Source organism: Larus michahellis, chromosome 18, assembly GCF_964199755.1.
Source record: "Larus michahellis chromosome 18, bLarMic1.1, whole genome shotgun sequence".
Lineage (NCBI taxonomy): Eukaryota > Metazoa > Chordata > Aves > Charadriiformes > Laridae > Larus > Larus michahellis.
In genome coordinates, this window is record NC_133913.1 from 7,419,294 (window position 1) to 7,438,755 (window position 19,462).

A 19,462-nucleotide genomic window follows, 5' to 3' on the forward strand; every position below is an offset into this window, starting at 1 on the left:
TGCTGGGGAATGGACCAACGTGGCATAGAGCAGCTTCTCTGCTGTTTGTATTGGATACAATGCTACCAATCTCTGTAGGGATGGCTATAAACAAGAAGCTGCAGAACAAAAAGGGACAAACAGCTCATCATTTCTGAGGCTAGAAAAGTGAGATGGACAGTGGGGACAGTGAGCAAGCTGATGAAGTTGTAGATGGACAGGTCCATTGGCAAGCAAAGCTGAAAGCCTTTTCTGGCTTTACAGGTCATGCCCAAAAGGACTCTGTGCTCCAGTTCCCAGCAAAAATGACCATCCAGGCGGGACGCAAGGCAACGCTGCACTGCAATTTCTCCACCAGTGATTCCAATCCCTACATCTTCTGGTACCAGCAGCACCAGACCCAGTCCCTTCAGATGCTGCTACGAGTAAGCAAGTACAGAGCTCACGAGGCATCAGGGAGGTTCTCCTCCACACTGTCTGCAAAGGACTCCCAGGTGCTTCTGCATGTGTGAGACACCGAGCTCCAGGACAGCGCTGCCTATTTCTGTGCACTGAGCCCACACTGGTGCCCACAGCTGGCAGCAGTGCACAGAAACGTGGGGGTGCTCTGAGGAGCAGTTCCCTCCCTGCCACTGCTTGCATGGAGCTCTGAGCTCAGACTGCCCAGCAGTGGCACCTGGGGCTGTGGTGAGGGTGGGCCTCTGCCTCCCCAGACTGTGCTGCTGTGAAGCACATGCCAATGTGACTTTTACAGCTGTGTCTAGATCCAGGGTCTTTGGTGATGAATAGAACCCAAGAAACCTGACTTGGGCAGGCCCATTGGAGGCTAAACCATAAAGAAGCCAAACCAGGCTTGTAAATGCCCTCTGCTTAAAATAGCTGGTACAGTGGCGTGAGTCCTCAGGGCAAGTAACCTATCAGCTTGTGTGCTTCTTCCCTTTCCCTGTGGCTCCACTGATGGACACAGCTGGAGAATGAAGCTTGTGGTAGGAGGCACAACTGCTCTTATGGTTTTGCCACATGGCCATAGTAGCCGCAGAAGGGAAGAGCCCTTCCTTGCCCCATATGTAGGCATCATCAAGTGTAAAAGACCCATCAGCCAGACGCTGAACAAGATTCTCTGGTTAAACCCTTCCTGCACTCAGCCACTGCCAGAGAGTGGTCCCACTCTTTTTCATGTCTCTTTTCCTTCTCAGGAAAACCAGCAGTGCTCAACTGGGAGGAACCCCTATGTCCCTGAGTCTGTGCTGGTTTCTCTGTCCAACAAATGGTCATCACATCCCAGTGATCTTGTTTCCTGCCATAGGCAACAGGAATCATTCTGGGGATCCATTCTCAGGTGATCCCATCCCAGCAATGCATGTGGAAGCTCAGGTGGAGGGTGCTGACTTTCCAGGTGGACCCCACCCTATGAATTGGAGTCTGTTGCTCATGAAGCATCATCCACTTCACCTGAGAAAGCCTAGGCTAGATTGCAGTTGTCCTAGTGCTGCTGCAGGATGGCCTGCCTCTCCCAAGTGATGTGGGTCTGCTCTGACAGCCCTGTTGCAGGCTTTGAATGCCCCTGTTTATCTCAGAGGGCTTTAGGCAGTGTTGATGGGGAGTTGACAGCAGCCTTCGGGGTTCGCACTCCTTTGTGTCTCAGGTCCCTTGGACACTTCAGGTCCTGCTTTTGATTGCTCTCCAGGGCTGCAGAGTGCTTCAACACTCCACAGACACAGTTCTCCCCCAAAAGCAAGGAATGACAAACAGTGATGGCTACTTGAGGACACACCCATGCTCAGGTTCTTTCTCCAGCCTCAGTGGGCTGTCGCAGGGATTTTCCCAAGTGCCCCTGAGAAAGAGAGCACAGCTGACAAGGGCGGGCATCAGCCTGTCCTTGGCACTGGTGCCTGGGTCTGGCTGCAAGTCTAGGAGCCAAGTGCCCAGGACAGGTGGACACAGGAAGATCACCTCCAGAAGCACCACTGCTTCCAGAAGGGAGGAGAGAATGTTCAGTATGGATTCAATCATCTCAATGGAGAGCTCTACACTCAGGTGAAATCAGTCCCACACTGATCTTAAAGGTGTGTCTGCCATCTTGATGCCTCCTCCTTCTGAAGTGGTGACATGGACCCCCTTCAGTGTCCTTGTGCAGAAAGAAGAGCTTTGAGAACATGATGCCTCAAATGAAAATTGGAAGGGGGAAAAGCAAGTGCCCTTTGGAAGTGCTGACATCCTCCCAATGAGTGTGAGGAGAGAGTTGCTGCCCAGCCAGCCTTTCACAGCTCTGCAGTTTGGGGACTTTGACAATCTCATTGAAGTGTTTCCACAACAAAGCCCAAAATGGGTGGCACGATGGACTGTTAAAAGCTGATGTGGAGTTTCAGATGTGGAAATGTCCTGACACATCTAGCATGAAGCATAGTGATTTGCATATTTTTAATTAAATATTTAAAAATACCTTAAGATACAGGATTGAGGGAAGGAGAGGGAGTGTAAATTTTGTTGACTGACTTCTGTTAGGAATAATGGCTATAGGTAGAGATACCAGACATTGCCAAATTTTCTGTTGAACCAGAGCATGATTCTCTGAAACAGCCACGGGATTGGGACATAAATCCTTCCAGAAAATGTCAAACTAAACTGAGAAATACATGCCCATTTCCTAAAGCAGTGAGCCAGCTGCTGGGAATAATTTAGGGGACACAGGTGAATCCCTGACAAAATGAAGCACTTGGCAACCTGGAATTCAAACCTATGGGAAGACCACTCCTCCAGTCTTCTGTTGGAGAGCTGTTTCTCAATGGTATTTGTGAGCTGTGAGTGGAGTGAAATGGGCTCAGTGGGAAACTGGTGGCAGGGTAGAAGTCATGGGAGGGAGGGGATGTACCTGTTTGCTCCCACTGAGGCCCTTTGAAAAGTCACATCACTTGTTCTGGAAGGCCCACCATGAGAACAACTCATCTTTGTTTCTGAGTGTGTAAATGAAGGGGTGCAACAAAGGAGTTACAAGTGTGTGAAAGGTGTTCACGAGTTTGTTCAGATCCGGGGAGTTCTGGACCGATGGCTTGACATACAGGAACATGGTGGAACCATACCAGATTCTGACGACACTGAAGTGGGCAGAGGAAGTGGAAAACACCTTTTTTTGACCATGGGTTGACATGATTCTGAGCATGGAAGAGGTGATGTACACGTAGGAGAGCTGGGTAACCACATAGGGGGCCACCAGAACAGTTTAGGAGTTAAGGAACGTTGCTAGCTCCATGGGCCACATGTCACTGCAGGAGAGGGCAAGGCAGGAATCTATATCACAGAGGAAATGATTGATGACATGTGGCCCACAGAACATCAGCCTGGATGTCAGAAAGGCCATCAGCGAGACGGACAGACAGCCTCCCAGCCAGGAGCTGAGCGCCAGCCGAGCAGAAAGGACACTGCTGATGAGGGAGCTGTATCTCAAGGGGTAGCGTATGGCTAAGCGGTCATAGGCCGTGACAGACAGGAGAAAACACTGAGTGGAGCCTAGGGAGAGAAGAAAGAACAACTGGAGGATGCAGACGTTGAAGGAGATGGTCTGGCTACTCCCCAGCATGACTCCTATGGCTTTGGGAACAACACGAGTAGTGTGCCAGATCTCCAGAAAGGGGAGTTTACGGAGGAGAAAGTACATTGGGGTACAGACATTGCTGTTCGTCCACATGAGAGCCATGATGGATGCATTGCATGTTACTCTCAGGGAGCACGTCAGTGCAAATACCACCACAAGGGAGACCCAGAAATGCCACGTGCCTGGCAAGCCAAGAAAAATGAATTCTTCCACAGTTGTCCCATTTGCTATGTGTCCCCCAGGATTGAGGTTCATCTGCAAAGACAGGAAAGTTTCTGGGAGAGTCTGCGTGCCTGTGCTGGTCCTTCAGATGCCACTAGGAGTGAAACTAGAACAAATGATGCCTCACCAACCTCATTGCTTTCTATGTGGAGATGGGAGGCACTGTGGGAAGGGGAGGGACACTGCCTGGGGTGTACCTTGACTTCATCAAGACCTTTGAAATGCCCTCATGGGTGCACACACATGCACACCGAGCTATGCACACTCACAGGCATGCACACGCGTAAATATGTCTGCTGTTGCGGAATTTTATTGTACCATTTGAGGCAAATGAAACACATGCTTATGCTTAGATTTATAAAAAAAAAACAACCAACCGACCACCAAATGGTCAACGTATTGGCCAGAGTCCTACCACCATAAGCAGTTCTACAAGGAGTCTGCAAAGATGAATCAGGAGATGATTTGTTACATACACTGTTAGCAGCACCAATCCTGTGAATGGTGCATGGGACACCTCAGCCTGGCATTGGGTCTATCCCTCAGCACCAGCTCTGCTGCCCAAAGGTGGCCACTCACCATTCCCATTCCAGGGTTGCTACAAGACAATGCTGCAGCTGTTTCTCATCTCATCACCAAGGGAAACTGCTCTCCCTTCCAGAGAGTCCTTCTGTCTCTGCATTCCTGCTGCCAGCCACTTTAACCCCTGCTGCATTTGGGCCTTTGTGCCCTCTGTGGCAGATCATTCCTTGGTCACAAATTACCACTGCTGAGCAGTTACAAGTTGAATTTCCCCTTCAGTGCACACACAAACTCACACACATGAGCACAACCACACACGTCAGCTGACACACACCCAAAGAGCAACTCATTCATGTGCACTTATAAGGAGGTGTGTGCACACGCATTTCCAAAGGAGCCCATCTCCATACCAACACGCACAGCCACCCCACACACAAATGTGTACGCACAGATATTCACACACACGTGCTTACACTCCTGCATGCATGCATTTGCATACAGATTACATGCATGCTCCTCTACACAGATGCACACACACTAAGGCACACATATACACACACCTACGCCCACACAATTACAAATATACAGACCAGTCACACACATTCATGCTCTCCTCCATCAGTGTACGTGTCTGGCAGTGTGCTCTCCCCCTTTCCCCTCCTCGGCTGCTGCTCAAGCCATAACCATCAGTGGGAGTTGTGATGAGTTGCACCTGGACTTTGGGGGATGGCTGGCAACACAGTCAAAACACTCTCTGGAGTGGGGACCTAGATATTTTGTTCACATGTGAATATGACTATAGGTCAATTCTCTTACTCTATAAATAGTGGATAGCCCAAGAGCCCTTGGACCTCTCCTGCATGGCAGAGGGCTGCATGCCAGGATCTTCCCTTGAGTGGGTTCTGCTCCTCAAGGTTGAGAGATTCCTTGCCGCAACAGATTCTCGGTAAGTGACTAATAGCATGCTAAACTTTGAAATCTTAGCTAAGTGATATAAAGGATTAATTGTGCATATATAATCCTTTAGACATAACCCATTGACCAAGTCTGGGACTAAGCTTGGATCCAGCTGCAGCCAGCCTCCTCTCGGAGAAGGAGTTTAGAAAGCAAGGGGGTCCTTTCTGAACCTTGTGACTCAACGGGAGGGTCTCCCTGACAGCTTGCCTGACCCTGTCCTCTATGCAGTAAATAATCAAGTGTACCCTTCTACCACAGGCACATGAATGTATGTGTGAATATGTTGTCCCAAATCTGGGTTCTTTACCCAGTGTGCAGGCCAATAACACACAGAGCAGAGGTATTTCCAAGTTTATTCCATTACTGCACAGAAATGGAGTGCTCATTCCAAGGGAGCGCCCCTTAGGTTTTACAATTTCCCTTTTTATACACTGATTATTACATATTCTAATAATTGATACATATGCATTTCTATTCTCTTTAATGATTGGTCAAGGTTTCTTTGCTTCCTTTGTGTGTTAGTATGCAGACTCTGTCCTCTTCATCCACGGTTCTCTTATAAGTAGGTGGTATCAATGAGTCAGTGGTTGTGATCTCCCCCTGCCGAAATTACCTTTTAACTACTTCTCCTCTAATCTTAGACTAATCATGTCTAGTTACTATTTCTCTATAATTAATGCAACATGGTTGGCGCTGTATAGATGACTTCTAGCAGCAGTGGCAGGTTCCCTTGGTTGCTTCAGATACATGCTATATTTCACTTTTCAAGTTAATATCAATTTTACTACAAGTGCACACATCAGCACAGTGAGAGGAACATGTACACAACCACGATCATGCACACACACCACTGAGAACCAGGACTCCTGACACCAGCTCTCAGCCCCTCTAGAGGAATCTAGGCCAGTTCTTCAGACCCTACAGGTAAGGAAGGAATCAGCCCTGCATGCTCTGTATCAGAGCAATATGATCTCCCTCAGAAATACACCGTTTCACTGTCCCCGTTTCTGTGCTGACTGCCCTCAGCTCCCACAGGCTTAGCTCCAGTTTCCAGCCTCAACGCATTCAGCAGCACGGGTGCATTTCTCAGCTACTCCTGCACACACGTGTTGGCCATGGCCCCTGGATTGGTTGGTGGAGGGGAGAGGAAGGTGGAGTGGCAGCTATGGGCCATCCCAAGGGCTGTTTCCTGCTTAACCACTCCTGCCATTCTGCAGAACAAATCATCTTCTGCAGACCCACATTCACCCCCTGCCACACCAGAGCAGCTCTGGCCATAGCAAGAGGAATGCCCTTCTCCAAGAGCTCATGGGGCTGCTGACACCTCAGGGTCTTCTGCCTTCCTGGGAAGGGGCAGAGATAACAGCAAGGCAAGGCCTGATGGTCACTGGCAGCAGAGCAGTGGATATCTTCCTCAGGATATCTTCCTCAGCTCTAACGAATGGTGCTCAAGAGAGGAGGCCCTGCGAGCTGTCCCAACCTCCCACTACTCTGCAAATGGTGACAGGTCTCCTTGTTCCCTCACCCCTTTCCATCCCAGAGCAACACCCTTCTCCTTCGGTAGCTTAGAGAATGTCCACAGAGAGAAGGACACCATGGAGGCCAGGCTTGAATGCAGCAGAACTTTAATGAGCCCAAAGAGGGAAACAAAGTCACTCCAGGTGGGGGCCGCAAGTTCATGGAGCCCTGGCAGCCACAGAAACTCTGCGGTCCTTAACCACTGAGAAGTTCTTGCACGATGTCTGTCTGCCTGCCCCATAGAGGAAGAGGAGACAGAAGGTACCCACCAGGCTGGCATTAGTGGGACCATGCTGCAAAGGGGAACCAAAGCAAATAAAGAAAAGGGAGAGAAAAGCAAAGCCCTTCAGCTACACCGAAAACGCATCCTAAATCTCAATCCCTTGCCCAGCATCATGTTCTGCGTTGCTCGAGGTGTCTCCCTGGGGCTTTCCCAGCATCTTTATCAGAGGAGGCACCTTCTGCCATAGTAGCGGCTGGAAATGCCAGAGAGGTCACAGCACCCAGAGGTGATGGGCACTCCATCACAGCTGAGGATGCTGCCAACAGCAGCAGAGGTGGAGGATCCCACAACGGTGTTCTGCGGGAAGGAGCTGAGGATGGGTCCAGGCAGGGTCACCACCACAGCAGGAGGCTCGATGACGACGGTGGAGTTCTGGCACTGCCTGACACAGGGCTCGTTGCAGCTGTTGGCCAGTGGGGTCGGGCCACAGGGCCGGCAGGGCAGGCACTGGTTGTAGCAGGACATGTCTCGAGTGTGGATATGCACCTGGGAGAGGATCAGGGAGGAAGAGAGCACAAGGGTGGGTGAGGAGCAGCCTGTTAGAAAAAGAGCCACGACCACTTCTGGGTGGGGAGCTGGCAGCTCAGCCAGAAGACACACAGATTTCATCACCCTATATTGAGCAGCCTGGCCTGGAGTGACTCTCTCCTAGTCTGTAGACCAAAACGCCCTCTGCCACATCCCAGCCTCTCTCTACCCTTCTCCACACTTCCCTCTAGCATGACAAGAACATGCAAAACACAGGACAGAAGAGAGCTGAGATGTCCATTGAGGAGATGTCACTTTGGAAGAGGAGGAGATGTCACTTTGGAAGAGGAGGAGAAGGAACTGCAGACTCACCTGGTTCCCAAGGACAAGGAGGCCAGAGAAGTGGATGAGAGAGCAGGGACTTGGGCTGGCTTTTATACCTGCCCTTCATTGCCGCAGCACCAGAGGCACCCTTTGCAGAGGTAACAATTTTTGCACAAGCTCATCTTGAATGCAAACCATCACAGCTAATGATATGGGCTGTGCTTTGGTTTCCAACACTGCTGCCTTTTCATTTCCAGGTTTGTTCCATGCCCATTCCCCAGTGAAGGCTTCCTGTGATCACTGGGATGAAAGGCCCCAGGATTTCCAGGGCAGGAATGCAGCAGCGCGGGTGGAAGGGTAAACTCAATTGCTGTATGGTTCCAGGGCAGGAAAGACATGTCAGCTTGGGTCACCTGTTGGGGCTGTTTGAAATGTTGTTCTCAGGACAAATCTTCAGCCATCCTCAGCTGGCAGCCCATGGGCTCCTGTGCAGGAGGACCTGCCATGTCCTTCTCTTTCCCTCGCTCCTCAGCTCACCCTCGTCGTCACTTGATGTTGCTTCCTGAGATGCTGCACTGCCAGATTTTGGTCCCAGCCTGCTTAACACTGCCCGGTCCTCAGCAGAGTCCATGGTTCATGGTGTTCCTGTGTGTGTTCTTATCTTTTGTGTACTTGTAAGTAGCCAGGTTTTAGTGGCTATAAACGGGAGCACAAATTTGTGCCCAAGCCTCTGTGTGTCCCTGTGTATCATCAAGAGGGCATGTGCTGCTTATGGCAGGGATACTGTCCACTGCTCTCTCCATGAGCACCACAGAGCAGCAGGTTCCCAGGGTCAGAAGGATCCCGAGTGCAGTGGAGTGGTGATGGCACCAGCCTGCTGGAGATGTGTCCAGGGAAGAGGCACTGAAATGTAGACCCTGCCTTCTGAGACCTCCTTCTTCTGTCTCTGCACAGTTGATGCTCTGCCATTGCTGATTGCAGGCCACAACAAAGATGGTTCCACTCCAACCTTAATCCTTAGTTGAATTCATTGTGACAATATTGGGAATGCCTCAGCATGGCTGGCGGTCCCCGCTCCCTGCCTCTCCAGGCCAGGACACAGCTGCTCTCCCCAGTGCTAGAGAGTTCAAAGGTTGTGAATAGCTTTCTCGGCAAGGTGAACACTGAGATATCCTGCCCACCATGTGCTGGCCATCCCTGAGTGGATCTGCTTCCAAAGCACTGTGTACTGTGTCTGGGATGGGACACAGCCCACCCTCATGCCCAAGCCAATGCCAAAAGTACTTGTGCTCTTCACAGGCCTGGTGCTGTGCCAGGCAGGGGCTGAGACCTTTTCACAAACAGGTCCTGAATGAAAGGAACACAGAGTCTGATATCACTACGCTGTGAGCAGAAGAACAGTCCCTGCGGATTTCACAGGAGGAGCCAAAGAACTGATGACAGCTTTGATGTTCATGCCCAGAATGTGCATGTCCTATATTGGAGTCTCAGTCTGAGCACCCAGCAACTGTCCTTGGGAGGGAAGGGACATTGGATCCAAGGCGACACTCCCCCAAAGCCCACTGCTGTCCTGCAGGGCTGTCCAGAGATACCCTCATTCAAACAAGGGCTATGCACAGTACAGAAAGTTCCTGAGCCCATATCCCTGCCTGAAGGTTTGTCTGCCTGGACTCACATCCAGCTTGGAGATAAGGCAGCTGAGGGCTCCTCCACTTCCCTGTAGTGACCCCATAGAGATGAGTACCAGGGAGCTCTTCTGGGAGAGCTCATCCAGGGCTGGTTTCCCTCTCCATGGAGGTGCTTCCGAGCTGAGAAGCTGATGGCCAAGCTCATTGCTTTCTCAGGAGGTAACAGGCACTGTGGAGAAGGGAAGGCATGAGTGTCCGTAGAGTTTAGCAAGACCTTTGACACCCTCTCTCCTACTTTCTTCAGAGCCAAATTGGGGATAAATGGGTTGGAGCATGATAAGGTGAGAGGAAAATTGGCTGGAGTGTAAGGCAGAAAGAGTTATGAGCAGTGGTGCAAAGCCCAGCTGGCAGACACATACTCGTTTCTGGAGACCAGCTTTATTGCTACAGAGACCAGTTTCAGGGCAGGTAAGACTGCACTGGGGAAGGGATCTGCAGCAAAAGGGGCCCACAAAAAGCTCTTTTTGGTGGTTTTCAAAGCCAGGAAAAGCCATCGGCTTGTGCTGGGGGCAGTCAGTTGGTGGGCAGGCTGCTGAGTGAGCCTGGGTCGAGACAGCACCACCCCCGGTTGATCAAGCCACCAGCTTATAAGAAGCCTCAGGGAGGGCAGGGACTAGTCCCTGCCGACAGAGTACAGAGCAAGCAACCAGTGCTTGTGTGTGCCCTGGATAGCTGCAGCTTGTAGGTCACGGTGCCGAGCCTCTGCCAGTGCAGGAGGTAAGTTCAATCCCTCTAGGTGGTCAGAGGACGAGGGCGCTCACCCCAACTGACCCTCGTGTCACAAGGTGTCACTTGCTTGTAGAGATCCAGCCATGGTTGCTACCCAGTCGAAGGCTATTGTTAGAAAAGCTGCGGGCACCCAGACAGAGGTCCCATGCAAACACGTGGGTGTCCAGGCCTCCTCCTGCAGAGAGTGCCAGAGCCTGGCACTTGCAATGGAGGGCAGCAGAGACAACACCTGTGTCAGATGTGAACAGGTAAATGATCTGTTCAGTGAGGTGGCTGAGCTGAAGGAGGAAGTGGAGAGGCTGAGGAATATCAGGGAATGTGAGAGGGAGATCGACTGGTGGACCCACTCCCTGAGAGAAAGGGAACAGGTTGAGGCCCCACACAAATCAGAGGACCCCTTCCCCTCTCATCACCAGGCAGTAGGAGGGGATCTCAGAGAAGGGGGGGAATGGAAACAGGTCCCTGCTTGGGGAAGCAGGTGAATCCCCTCCCAGCCCCTCCCAGTTTCCCAGTTACCCTTGCAGAACAGGTATGGAGTCCTGCAGGAGGAACTGGCTGTTGGAGAGGAGGACGATACACCCAGGCCAGAAATGTCAGAAAGACCAAGTTGCCATGGACCCAGCATCACAACTGTCTCCAAAAAGAAAAGCAGATGGGTCATTGTTGTGGGTGACTCTCTCCTGAGGGGGGCAGAGGGGCCGATATGCCCTCCTGACCCACTTCACAGGGAAGTCTGCTGCCTCCCTGGGGCACGGATCAGGGATGTGTTGGACAAACTTCGGCCCTAGTAAACTCCTCTGACTACTACCCCCTCTTAGTATTTCAGGTGGGTAGTGATGAAGTGGGTAGAAGGAGCCCAAAATCGATTAGAAGAGATTTTAGAGCCTTGGGACGACTGCTTAAGGGATCAGGAATGCAAGTTGTATTCTCCTCTATCCCTTCAGTGGCAATCATGAATGAGGAAATTAACAGGAAGAGGCAACAGGTCAGCTCGTGGCTCTGGGACTGGTGTTATTGGCAGGGCTCTGGCTTTTTGATCATAGGCTACTAATACAAGACACCTGGCCTGCTGGTGGCAGGTGGGATGCACCTGTCCCAGAAGGGGGAAGGAATTCTGGGGCAGGAGTTAGCAGGGCTCATTGACAGGGCTTTAAACTAGATATGAGGGGGGAAGGGGAGATAACTGGGCCTGTCAGGAGTAAACCTGAGGGAAGCATGCCAGGGCTTGAAGGATGGTGGACTAGTGAGGACTGTCATGCTGCCATTTCATCTGAGAGAAGGGAGAGATGTTTAGAAATCATGGAAGCACCTGAGAAGGGTCTGGTAGGAAATGGGGCCCACACTCACAAAAAGGTGTTGGAATCATTAGCTCATCTGAAGTGCATCTATACCAATGCATGCAGTATGAGCAACAAACAGGGGGAGCTTGAAGCCATGATGCACCAGGAAAACTGTGACATGGTGGCTATCACAGAAACATGGTGGGATGCCTCACACGACTGGAGTGCCACAACCGATGGCTACAAGCTGTTCAGGAGGGACAGGGAGGAAAGGAGAGGCAGTGGAGTGGCCCTGTATGTTAGAGAATGCTATGAGAGCTCGGAAATCAAGTATAGTGATGACGGGGTGGAGAGTGTTTGGATTAGGTTAAGGGCCAAAAAAGCTGATATCGCTGTGGGAGTCTGCTATAGACCTCCCAACCAAAGCAGAGAGGTGGATGAAGCTTTCTGTAAGCAGCTGGGAGAAATCTTGCAGTCACTTGCCGTTGTTCTCGTGGGGGACTTCAGCCTCCTGGGTATCTGCTGGGAATACAACACAGCAGAGAGGGAACAATCCAGGAGGTTCCTGGAATGTGTGGAGGATAACTTCCTCACACAGCTGGTAAGTGAGCTGACCAGGGAAGGTGCCCTCCTGGACCTGCTTCTTGTGAACAGGGAAGAACTTGTGGGGGAAGTAAAGGTTGGTGGCCGTCTAGGGCACAGTGATCGTGAGATGACTGAGTTTTTGATCCTTGGAGAAACAAGGAGAGGGGTTAGTAAAACTGCCACCTTAGACTTCCAGAGGGCAAACTTTGACCTGTTCAGAAGACTGCTTGACAAAATGCCTTGGGAGGCTGCCCTGAAGGATATAGGAGCCCAGGAAGGCTGGACCTACTTCAAGAGAGAAGCCTTAAAGGCACAGGAGCAGGCTGTCCCTGTGTGCCGAAAAACAAGTAGGCAGGCAAGGAGACCAGCCTGGCTAAATAGGGACCTTTGGCTGGACCTCAAGAACAAAAGGAGAGTCTATGACCTTTGGAAGAGGGGGCAGGGCTCTCATGAAGACTATAAAGATGTAGTGAAGCTATGCAGGGAGAAAATTAGGAGAGCCAAAGCGCAGCTAGAGCTCAACCTACCTACAGCTGTTAAGGATAACAAAAAATGTTTCTATAAATTCATTAACAACAAAAGGAGGATTAGGGAAAATCTCCCTCCCTTATTGGATGCAGAAGGAAACATAGTCACAAAGGATGAGGAAAAGGCTGAGGTGCTCAATGCCTCCTTTGCCTCTGTCTTTAGCAGTGGAACGAGCTGTTCCCTGGGCACCCAGTCTCAAGAGCTGGGAGACAGGGAGGGGAAGCTGCACGAGGTCATCACAATTAAAGAGGAAGTGATCAGTGACCTGCTACACCACTTGGATGCACACAAGTCTTGGGACCGGATGGGTTACATCCAAGAGTGCTGAAAGAGTTGGCAGACGTGCTCGCCAAGTCGCTTTCCACTATTTGCCTGAAGTCATGGCTAACTGGGGAGGTCCCAATGGACTGGAGGGGAGCAAATGTAGCACCCATCTACAAGAAAGGCAGAAAGGAGGATGTGGGAAACTATAGACCTGTCAGTCTGACCTCGGTACCAGGGAAGATCATGGAGCAGATCATCTCGAGTGCCTTTACAAGTCATATAATGGACAACCAGGGGATCAGGCACAGTCAGCCTGGGTTTATGAAAGGTAGGTCCTGCCTGACGAACCTGATCTCCTTCTACGATAAGATGACCCGATTATTGGATGAGGGAAAGGCTGTGGATATTGTCTACCTAGACTTTCAAAAAGCATTTGATACTGTTCCGCATAGAATTCTCATGGAAAAACTGGCTGCTCATGGCCTGGAAGAGCATACGATCTGCTGGATCAAGCACTGGCTGGATGGGTGGTCCCGAAGAGTGGTGGTCAATGGAGTTAAATCCAGCTGGCGGCCAGTCACAAGTGGTGTTCCTCAGGGCACAGTGTTGGGACCATTTCTGTTTAACATCTTTATTGATGATCTTGATAAGGACATGGAGTGTATCATCAGTAAGTTCGTAGATGACACCAGGTTAAGCAGGAGTGTTAATCTACATGAGGATAGGGAGGCTATACAGAGAGACTTGGATAGATTGGATCAATGGGCCAATACTAACAGTATGAGCTTCAATAAGGCCAACTGCCAGGTCCTGTACTTGGGCCGGAACAACCCCATGCATCACTACAGGCTTGGGGCAGTGTGGCTGGAAAGCTGCCTGGCGGAAAAGGGCCTGGGGGTTCTAATTGACAAGCGGCTGAACATGAGCCAGCAGTGTGCCCAGGTGGCCAAGAAAGCCAATGCCATCCTGGCTTGTATTAGAAATAGTGTGACCAGCAGAAGTAGGGAGGCGATTGCCCCCCTGTACTCAACACTGGCGAGGCCACACCCTGAGTAATGTGTCCAGTTTTGGGCACCTCAATATGAGATCTCAAGCTCCTGGAGCGAGTGCAGAGGAGGGCAATGAAGCTGGTGAAGGGCCTGAAGAATAAATCTGATGAGGAGCGACTGAAGGAGCTGGGACCGTTTAGTTTGAGGAAGAGGAGGCTGAGGGGAGACCTCATCGCTCTCTACAACTACTTGAAAGGACATTGTCGAGAGGTTGCTGCTGGTCTCTTCTCACAGGTAATTAGCGATAGAAGAAGAGGGAACGGCTTCAAGCTGCAACAGGGTAGGTTTAGACTGGACGTTAGGAAAAAAATTCTTCAGAGAAAGAGTGGTCAGACACTGGAATAGGCTGCCCAGGGAGGTGGTGGAATCACCATCCCTGAATGTGTTTAAGAGTCATTTAGATGTGGTGTTAGGGCATATGGTGTAAGGGAGAACTTTGTAGAGTGGGGATGATGGTTGGACTCAATGATCCCAAGCGTTTCTTCCAACCTAATTGATTTTATGCTTCCAGTGGGGTCTCTCAGGGATCAGCAGTAGGACCAACACTGTTTCTTGATTTCATGAGCAATATGAGAGGTGGGAAGGAGGGCATGCCCACCAAGGCTTTGGCAAACACTGACAAGGGGGGAACAGGCGCTACACTGAGCTGTGTGTAGGTAAAGCATTCTGAACAGGTTCAGGAACCACTTGTTCAGAGGAGAAAGAAAAGGTGGGCCTAGACTCTACAAGTGCCCAATGACAAGAGTAGAGGCAATGGACATCAGCTGGAACATGGGGAGTTCTCATGAAGCAGTGGGCTAAAAGAAATAGTGAGTCAAGGAAGGGGTTTCCCAGGGAGGCTGTGCAATCTCCATCCTGGGAGGTGTTCAAGGCTGGACTGAATGTGACCTTGAGAAACCTGATTTGTTCTGAGCAGAGGCTGATGCAAATGACATCTGGAGGTCCCCTCTCACCTACATTCTGACACTGGGATTCCCCACCACCCCTGCCCTCCCTGACCCCTGCCCAACCATGGGCACATTTGTCCTCACATTCCCTCTGCCCCAACACAACTCCTAGGCATTGTGCTGGGGCTGCAGAGCAGCAGCTGAAGGGAGGCTCTCAGCCTCCTCACTCCCAGCCACGGGAAATGAGTGGCTGCTGGTTCCAGCCCCTGGGCTTGGAGAGAGCTCTGGGAAGCTGGTCCATGTGCTGGACCAAGGCCCCGCTGCTGTGCCAGGCTGCAGCTGGCGCTGTGCAGGCTTCTTCTTGCTGGAGGACGGGGAGAGTCCATTTCCCAGTTGGGCAAAGTGCTGCCCGCCCCGGAGAAGCGCAGAGGAGGGGCTGAGCCCCGGGGCGGAGCTGGCGGCTGCGCAGGGGAGAGGAGAGGAGGCGGCGGAGAGGAGGCGGTGCGGCCGGAGCAGAGAGCCGGGGCTGGCGGGGGGCAGCGAGGCGCGGGCGGCGGAGCGGCGGGATGGGGCGGTGCCGGGGCGCAGGGCTGTCGGGGCTGGCCGCGCTGCTGCTGGGTGCGTGGGACTGGCGGTAGTGGATGGGGCCGGGGCTATGCCTGGCGGGTTCCCCGGGGAGCCCAGCACCAACTCTTCCCTCTCCTTCTTCAGCCTCTCTTTCCCCCTCCTGCCTCTCTGTCATCTTTTGTTCCTCTCCTCTTCCTACTTTCCTGATGTCCTCATCATTTCTGTTGGTAGACCTGCTTGCATTTATGTCTACCTTTGCATGCACCCCTGTTCATTCTGCAATTCTTATTGTCCTCAATATAGCCCTCTATCCTTTGCTATAACACCCATTTCCCCTCCTGGTCTTCTCTCTTGCCATCCATTCATCCTCCCATCCATTAACCTGACTTTTACCTAATCTCCGCATGCATAAATTTCAGCTTCCCTCCTTTCCTTCTCTAATCCCTCCAGACACCCACACCAGGATCATTCGCCATCTGTGTTGGTAGGCCCATGTCCCCATCTGTTCCTGTCCTGTGTCACTGCTACAGTTCCTGACAATTCCTCTGTTATAAGAGCCATCAGAGCTGGACCATCTCTAACAGATGTTGTCCTTTCCTTCTCCTTTCCCAGCAGCATCTGCAGGAGGAGCCCAGGTACAGCAGCAGCAGATGGCAGAGACCACCGAGGGCATCGGCATCAGCATCAACTGCTCGCACCCCAACATAAAGCCTTACGACTCCATCCACTGGTACCGCCAGCTCCCGGGACGAGGCCCCGCTTTCCTCCTGAGCACTCTCAAAGACTCCAAAGAGCTGCGGGACCCGCCGGGGCGGCTGTGGGTGTCGGCACACCGCCGCTCCAGCGCCCTGTGGCTCGCCCGGCCCCGGCGCGGGGACGCGGCGGTGTATTACTGCGCCCTGGGAGACACGGGGAGAGGAGCCGGGGCTGCGGCCGGGCAGGAACCGGCGCGGGCGGGGCCGGGCGTGTGTGTCGGGGTCGGGGGGGACAGCCCCGGACGGGCCCGCCAGGGGGCGCTGCCGCTCCGCCCGCCCTGGCCGCCTCGCCCCAACTGGCCCCGCGCCCCGCGCCGCTTCCCCCGCCCGACCGGCCCCGGCAGCGGCAACCCCGCACTCCCAGCGGGACGCACACAGAAATCCCCCGCCACGCTGCCGCCGCCGCCGGGGCAGGAATGGCGCCCGGAGCGCTGGCCGTGTCCGGCGGGGCGCGGCAAGGAGCGATGGCAGCCGCCGGCCCCGCTGGCGCCCGGCCAGGAGCACCGTCCTTCTACTCAGCACAGGGCGGCGGGCGGCAGAGATCCTCCTGCCCACGGGCAGCCGCCCAGCCCTCGCTCCTGCCGCACGGACCGCCCACTGCTGACATGGAACAAACGGGGCCTCTTCTCGGCCTTTTGACTTTCCCCACGACGATGCCGAGGGAGCCCTGAGCAGCTGCTTTCGTCTGCTCTGCGACCATGGGGACTCCAGGGCGCAGTTGCCAATGCCAAATGGTCCTTAGAAAAGGACAACCAGGAAGGGTTTCTCATTTCATTACTCTGTGAAAGCTCAGATATACAATGGAAAACTGAGTCCTCCAGTCCCACATTTTCGCAAAGCTTTCAAAATGTTCCTGCTAGCGTTACAAAGTCGTTGCATGGGTTCAGGAGTTGAAGCTCCCCAGAGCAGGAGAAGGGCATGTCGAGGTCAGAGGCACCTTCAAGCGCTCCCCACAGGGCCTCAGTGTTGAGACCATGAGCTTGTTTGACAGGATTCAGCACCTCTGGAGTTGAGGCCCAGGAGACAGGGCAAAATGCTTGGCCTGGACACACTGAGCGCAGCCTCAAGGCATGCCAGGTTCCTCCTTGAGGAGTGAGTCAGAAAGGGATTTGCTGAGTTGCCCTCAGGAGCTGGAGGTCTGAGGGGAGTGAGAGCTGGCAGGAGGCCTCTGGCAAGAGACTGTGGGCTCCAGCCAGTCCCTGGGGAACCCTGTGTGGCTCGCGCAGCTGTCAGAGGTGGTCAAACCCCATGGGCAGAGGCTTCTGAGGCACAGAGGGAAGGATCAGCCCTGCTCCCTGTTCCAGCTGGACTTGAGAAATGTGTTTCCAGGCAACTCTTGGCAGGTGACAAAGAAGGCAGAGTAACAGGTATGGCCAGGCCAGCACACGCATCAGACACATGTTCACACACTTTTAGTCCCTCTCATTCTTTTCTCCATCTGTCTTCCCACACTTGTTTTAGCCCAAACTGCTTTGATCCTTCCATTTTCCTGTGTTTGCTGCTTATTTTAAGCATGCCATGTCATGTGCAATCCAGGAAAAAAACTTTTCCACTTCATCCCATAAGGGGTTTGATCCCATAAGAGGATGTAGAAACACCCGGAGCTGAGAGGCAGCGCTTCTACACCAGACTATGCCTAAAATGATGCTCAAGCACCTTCTGACATGGGTCAGAGGTTCCAAGGCACTCCTTCTGAGTGAAGGATCCTTATTTTATTTGGACTCCGTATTTTATTTGGACTTGATGACTGTGTTTCCAGGGAACTCCTGGCAGGTGACAAACAAGGCAGAGCAACAGGCATGGCCAGGTCAACACACACATCAGACACATGTTTTCATGGGATTGGCCCCTCTCATCCCTGTCTCTATCTGTCTTCCCATGCTTGCTCCAGGCCAAACAGCTTTGGTCTTTCCTTTTCCCTGTCTCCCTGTTCCCCATCTCTCCTGCTTCTCCTAAACATCCCATGCGTTGCACAATCCAGAAGAAACCTTTACACTTCATCCCATGAGGAAAACAGCCTCCTGCCTCCTACTGCCTGACAGCAGGCTGCTTGGTTTCCTCCTTCAGGCTCCTACAGGGATTTTCCGGTGCCCCAGGCCCCTTCGGCAGTGTGACCTGGAGCTGAGAGGCAGCACTTATACACCAGGCTATGTCTGCCTGAGAGGAAGCTCAAGCACCTTGTGACATGGGGGGCTGTGAGAAGCCTGGCTGTGGCCTGACTGCCCAAAGAACCACCAAGTGCTGAAAAAACTCCCTTTAGCCCTTGTGAAGCTGGAACAGTGTAAGGGTCACAGTTTGGTGTCTTTCCCTTAGTTTCTCACCCTAATGATCATCTTCACCAAAGAGCTGTGGAGTCCCAAGGAGGCCTGGCTGAGAAGAGTCTCTTCTTCATTCCTTCCCATCAGCTATTTACACACATTGCCAAGATCTCCCAGAAGCCTTCTCTTCCCCAGGCTGAACACTGCCAGCCCTCTCAGCCCATCCTCAGAGGAAACATGCTCCAGTCCATCCACTATTTTGCTGTGCTCACTCCAGTACCTTTCTTGTACTGGGGAGTCCAGAACTGGACCCAGTACTCCACAAAGGGCCTCACTATCACTGAGTGGAGTTTGAGGGTCAGGTCCCTCATCCTGCTGGTGATGCTCTTGCTACTGCAGCCCAGGATGCTGTTGGCCTTCCTTGCCATGAGGGTGCATTGCCACAGCAGACTCAGGGCCACCTTTGAGCCACTGAAACTGAGCAGGACACAGCAGTGAGTGCTCAGGAGAAGCATCCCAGCTGCTTGTCCAGCTCTTACTTTTCCCACCAATGGCCACTGTTGGAGAAGGGGGCTCTTGGTAGGAGACATGACTGCTCCTGTGGCTTTACTTCCCAGGTACAGAAACTGAAGGTGGGAAAATGTCTTCCTGGCCCTGCATCTGGGGATCAGTGAAAGCCTAGACATGCGAGCAAGACCCATCTGCCAAGCACTGGACGAGATTCCCTGTTCATCCCCTTGAGCTGTCCCTCTGCTTTTCACAGCTCTCCTGCAGCTCTGGCTGGACTGTGTGGCCTGAGGGAATTCCTGTGTCCCTGAGTCCCTCTGGATTCTGTGCCCACATTCTCTCTTCAGGAACTCACACACATGAGCAAGGTCAGCAGATGCCACTGCAAAGGCTTGTGGAAGGTGAGAGTGGCTGGTTCAGTATGGCTATCAGATCAAGTCCCTTTTCCTTTCAAAGGGAAGCAGCAGCAAAAGGGAAAGTGTTAAAAAAAAAGCACACAA

At 52.5% G+C, this 19,462-nt stretch overlaps 1 pseudogene; it reads right to left on the minus strand.

Annotated features, from left to right (window-relative positions):
- Window positions 1-2,887: 2,887 nt before the first annotated feature.
- Window positions 2,888-8,496, minus strand: LOC141732618 (olfactory receptor 6F1-like; annotated as a pseudogene).
- Between the last annotated feature and the right edge of the window lie 10,966 nt (window positions 8,497-19,462).